Raw genomic sequence first — 6,210 nt, forward strand, 5'->3', positions numbered from 1 at the left:
TTAGACTTTAATCTTGAAATATTTCCCATCATAGTAGGTGCCCAAAGAAAAAATACAGTCCTCAAAAGTGAGTTCATAAATCATTTACCTTCTCAGTACTTAGAGGATGGAGTAGAATTTCCTGAAGGCTATAGGAGAGGTATATGTGTGTGTGTGTGTGTGTGTGTGTGTGTGTGTGTGTGTGATTTAGAATGTATTGTGTGTGTGCATCCTTGTGTGTGAGTGAGAGAATAGAGTTTTCAGCAGAGTGTTGTATATTTGAAAGCTCAACATAGTATTAACAGTCATCAATTTTCTTTCTTTTTAAAGATTTTATTTATTCATGAGAGACACAGAGAGTGAGGCAGAGAGATAGAGGGAGAAAGAAGCAGGCTCCTCACAGGGAGCCTGACTCAGGACTCCATTCCTGGACCGGGATCACTCCGAGCTGAGGGCAGAGCCACTCAGGCATCCCAACAGTTATCAGTTTTCAAAAGGAAATTTAAAAAAACAAAACAAAACAAAACAAAAAAAAAAACCTTTTTTTTTTTTTTTAAAAAAACCTTTTTTAAATGATACTGATCTTTTAAGTCTAACATTTTGTGCGAAAACTATTCCAAATTAGAACCGTATTTGTCATTATCTAAATAAACTGTCAATCAAAGGACTGTGTCTATTTATTAACCTAAACCATTTCTGTGATTCCTTTAATGATTACAAATCTACATGAATTTTATGAACTAATTAAATAGAATAAGACTTTAAAAAAATGAAAGAAGGAAGGAAGGAAGGAAGGAAGGAAGGAAGGAAGGAAGGAAGGAAGGAAGGAAGGGCTTTCAAATGTTTAGTTCATTGTAAAGCTAAAGAAACCCCACACTTTCCAGGAAATAATCCTAAATAGAGTTGACGTTAGAACCAATATGTTGGGTGAGAACAGTCAAGTACCATGTCAAAGGTATATAAAAATTGTCACATTAGTACCATGAGACATGGCTTAATTTGGTACAACTCTGTATTTTTTAAATGGCTACAAGCAAACAAATGTTGCAAGACATTAAACCAATTGCATAGGGAAGTGGAAATGAGTAATGACTCAAGGGAAATGAGTAATTAACAACTTAGCATATATGCTGATTGAGTCTAAGTTAATAAAATACATGCTCCTAGAGGACAAGAACTATTTCAGAATTATTTTTATACCCCAGAACATCAAGATCAGTGGAGTGTGGAAAATTAATAATAGATGGCCAATAAACATGATTTAAATGAATTAATGGATATTTTTAAAAAGGATTACAAGAAAACTACAGTAATGATAGAGAAAATATTATCTCATTTTTTAAAGTATCATCTATTCTTTATTCTCCTATGCATTTACTAATAATATAAGATGAAATTGTTAGCTCTACCATAGTTTCTGTCACCAGCCAGTCCTACTAATACTCTGCCTTTCTTTCCTTGCTTTCGTCCTTCTCCTATCTCTCACATACTTCAAAAATGTGATTTATAATAAGAAATATGTATTTGGTCTTAGTCCTGGTGTCTGGCAGAGTTCCCCAAATCCTTGTAATTTCCTAAGCAATAAGAAAGATAAGGTTGCCTCTTTTGTTAATTTTTTTTTAAAATTTTTATTTATTTATGATAGTCACACAGAGAGAGAGAGGCAGAGACACAGGCAGAGGGAGAAGAAGGCTCCATGCACCGGGAGCCCAATGTGGGATTCGATCCTGGGTCTCCAGGATCGCGCCCTGGGCCAAAGGCAGGCGCCTAACCGCTGCGCCACCCAGGGATCCCTGTTTTGTTAATTCTTAAGGTCTTTTCAACACTCTTGACTCTATGTAAATGAGGCGGCCATTGTAAAATTGCTAAGGATGAGGAGGCTTTGTGCCAGAGGAACCACCCCATGATTACAGGGTTAGAACTGTCAGCCTCAGTTGCATCCTTTTAACTCCAGGCAGGAAGAATAAACTGCAGATTGATTTAATCAGTAGTGGACAATATTTGATCAAACATGCCTGTATAATGAAGCCTCCAAAAAAAATCCCTAGGTGTTCAGAGACCTTTCAGGTTGGTCAGTCCTTGGAGGTCTTGGGATAGTGATTTGCCTGGAGAGGGCATGGAAACTCTGAACCTTTGCCCATATACTTTGCCCCCTGCATCTCTTTGATCTGGCTCTGAGTTATATCCTTTTATAATAACTGGTCATCTGGTAAGTAAACTGTTCTCCTGTGTTTGATAAGAAATTCTAGCAAATTAATTAAACCCAATGAAGAAGTCCTGGGGACCTCTAATTTATAGCCGAGTGTCAGAGACACAGGTGAAAAAAAAAACCTGGATAATTGCAAACACAAGAGTGACATCTGAAGTGTTTGTGTCTGTGCCTGTGTGTGTTGGGCAAGGGGTAGTCTTGTGGGGCTTTATACTTAACCCATGGAATCTGATGGTAACTCGGTGTAGATAGTATCAGAACTGAATTGAATTGTAGCATACCCAAGTGCGTGGAGTGAGAAAAAACAAAAAGCAGACATCATACAAAATATCAAAAGTAAGACATTCTATGAGTAGAATGAGAGTAGAGAAAAAAAATAGTTTTTTTCTTTTCTCACCTTTTAGTAAAAGCCACCTATTCTATACTCCAGTTTCTTTAACCACCTAGTGCTATATAGCATACCACCCCTACTCCCCAAAATAAAATATAGGAATTTAATATAAAGAGAATTCTGTAACTCAATTACTAGCTTAAAAATAGCTCACAGAATATTGCCATCTTATCTTTTGCTTATTCTATGATGGATAAATTATTTGGAATTGATTTTTCATCTAGAAGGACCACTCATATTTGCTATTGTGGCTTCTGGACTGAATTACTGTCTCTTTAATATGTTGTATGTTGTTCTAGACTTCCGGAGTATACTTTCTTAATTTAAAAGACCTAGATTTACATGACAGCCATGATTAAGAGGTGTTAATTCTTGCTTCCTTTGAGGTCAATTAGGGTACCCTATATTCCCCCAAATAGGTAGGGACTTGATAACTTATTTTACTTGTTATAAATTAATTAGTATCATGATTTTGTTCAATAGTGAAAGATCATAATTTATCTTCCATATAAAGATATGAACACCATATAGGAAATACTTATTGAAATGTTCCCTGATTAAGTAGGTAAGAAGCAAGGGTCATGTCATATTGTTATGTTCAAATATTTTGTTTGCAATTTCCTATGCTTAAGAAACAGCAAATTAATGGATAGAATCAGAAGGATATATATAATGTTAGTAGAATAAATATGATACTAATTAATGATGTTATTAGTTTTTTATTTCTTTTTGATTATTCCAAAATTTAGCAAAAACAACCAACAAATATAATTGTTATTTATTTTAATTATTATATATATAAAGAAACTAATAGGGAAGGAATGAACCAAAGAAAAATATTGAAAATTTGGAGCACATCAAAATACTGCTCTGGGTGTATAGACCTAACTCATTCTTCTAGACTTGACAGAGAACATTCAATAACCAGAATTATCTATCCATCATTTTGACATTGCCCTTTGGAGAGTAATTAACAGTACTAATTTATGTAATTTATTTAGCGCATCAGGAGGTTTCAGAACTCACATATGCTGTTGAACATCTGTGTATTTAAACTTTACATCTATGGATGCATTTTATTTACATTTTAGGCAATGTGCTATGACTGGCATAATATTTTAAGAAGTTTTTTTTTTTCAAAATGGAAATGAGTTTCATCCCCAGTTATACTTTTTTTTGAAGAAGCTTAAGAAAGGATTTTCAGATTTTCGTGAAGTGAGTGGTTTTTATTCTTTCTTTCTGTTACAGCAAGTGCTAGACTATCTTTGTAAGGAGTGGAACCAGAGAACTTAATACGAAAAGATACACTGAAAAAAATATTTAGAAAGTCTAGAATAGTGTTATCCAACAGAAATATGATGTGTATGTGTAAATATGTGTGCATAAACAGAAATATGAGCTACACATATAATTTTTTTAAGTTTGCAATCTAGGTTGTCAGGAAACATTTGAAATTTCAAAGAGCTTATTTTTATTTGAATTCCTATGTCACTTATTATATTGCTTCTTAGAAATAATTTTGCTACTTCTTTTTTTATTTTTTTTTTAATTTTGCTACTTCTTAAAAAAGATCATTCATTCATTCATTCATTCATGAGAGACATAGCAAGGCAGAGACATAGGCAGAGGGAGAAGCAGGTTCCCTGCTGGGAGCCTGATGTGAGACTCAATCCCAGGACCCTGGGATCATGACCTGAGCTGAGCCAAAGGCAGATATTCAACTACTGAGCCAACCAGGTGCTCAATTATGCTACTTTTTTTGGATAAGATTGCTTTCCTTAGAAAATTAAATATGTTGAACAAATAAATTTGGCCTTAAACATTATGTGTTTTTTTACCCCTTTTAAAATCTTGTTTATACCCTTTTATTCCTCCAGTCCCACCTCTGAAATTCTTCCCTTCCTTTTATGGCACTTTTTAACCTCACATGACAAAATTTCAAATAGTATAGGTGTAGCCACCCTTTTTTAGTCTTTAGATATGGCTAGTTGTAGATGTTCCCCCTAGAAAAATTCCTGCAAGTTTATCCAAGCAGAGTCCCAAATTCTAAAAAAAGGAGTGAGTTAGATTCATTCCAGATAGCACAGATGGCTCACAAAAATAAAGGGTAACAAACATGCTTATGAGCAGATTTTTTTTTTTTTTCAGTGATTTGTTTCTCAAAAAGTTATACTCCTCAGGCTGGCAAAGTAGAAGGTATTCCACAAGCATACCTGAAAGTCAATATGTGGTTCAATACTCTTTCCACTTTGAGGTTTGAAGTAGTCAAAAATAATCAACATAATTATGAAGATTTAGTTGATGAAATTTTTAAATTACTTAATATATAGTTATTATTGTTCTCATAACATATGACTGGTATCTTAAAGGAAGTTGGTCATTGTGCAGACTTTTCCTTTCTATCTCTCTATTTTATGACCTAAGTAAAATGTATGCTCTCTGCCTTAATCTGTTTGGAAGCTGTAACAATACTATAGACTTGATGGTCTATAAAAAGCAGAAATTTATTTCTCATAGTTCTGAGGGCTAGAAGTCCGAGATCAGGGTGCCAACATGGTTGGGTTCTGATGAGAGCCCTCTCCTATGTTACAAACAGCCTTCTTGCCATTGTGTCCTCAGAGAGCAGAAAGAGGGAGTGATAGCTCACCGGCCTGTTTGATAAGGGCATTAATTTTATTTATGAGAACTCCACCCTCCTGACTAAATTATCTCCTGAGGCCCACACTTCCAAATGCCATCATATCAGGGATTCGATTTCAACATATGAATTTGGGACTGGCACAAACATGCAGTCCATAGCATTCCTCAAACATTTAATTTGGTTGTTATTGTTCAGGTGATATACCAACACCAATCACCTTCACCAATTTTTATGATTCTTGTTTTCACAATCAGCTGCAGCAAGTACTAGTCTATGTCAAAACTCAGTTTATACTCCTCTGGCTGGAGTATAAACCACAAAAAAACACAAAAAAACCAAAAATGAAACCAACCACCACCACCACAACATAAAACAAGTGTGAACCCAGGTAACGGCTTACTTTAGGGAAAGTTTCACTTAGCAAAGAAATATCTGTCCAACCACCTTGAAAAATATATCTGAAAGGAAAATAAAAATTTTATAGTAGATTTACTACATAAAAATGTAGCTAGATAACTGTTTAGATATCCATGGGTACTTTTTTACGTGTTTTCCAATTTCTCATTATACAGATTTCACATATGTTACTTACATGTCACCCTAGACTGGGCAAAGTGGGAGAGTCCTCTTGGTCATATTTTTACAGTAGTACTACTGCCTGGAAACCCCAAAGAAAGATGACAAGTGCTCTGAAAAAGAGAGGTGTGTGATCTAATTGGAAGCAAAATCCTAGCCAGAATATAGAAATTTTCAGATTTCTGAGCATGACCCAGAAGCAGAATAAAGGTAGCAGCATTAAAAATATTGTACAAAGGAGGAAAATCAGTTGTCACTCTGTAATTGAATGACAGATGTCAAGAAAGCCATCTTGTCTAATGCCTTGGAGCCTTGTAAATGACACCACTGCTTACAATCATAGGTTGGGGAGGGAGTTCCCCCAAGTTTTCTGTGATTCCAGCAGGATAGGGCTGCCAAGTTTTAGAAGATAAA

The sequence above is a fragment of the Canis lupus genome, chromosome 30 (assembly GCF_048164855.1).
Source record: "Canis lupus baileyi chromosome 30, mCanLup2.hap1, whole genome shotgun sequence".
Lineage (NCBI taxonomy): Eukaryota > Metazoa > Chordata > Mammalia > Carnivora > Canidae > Canis > Canis lupus.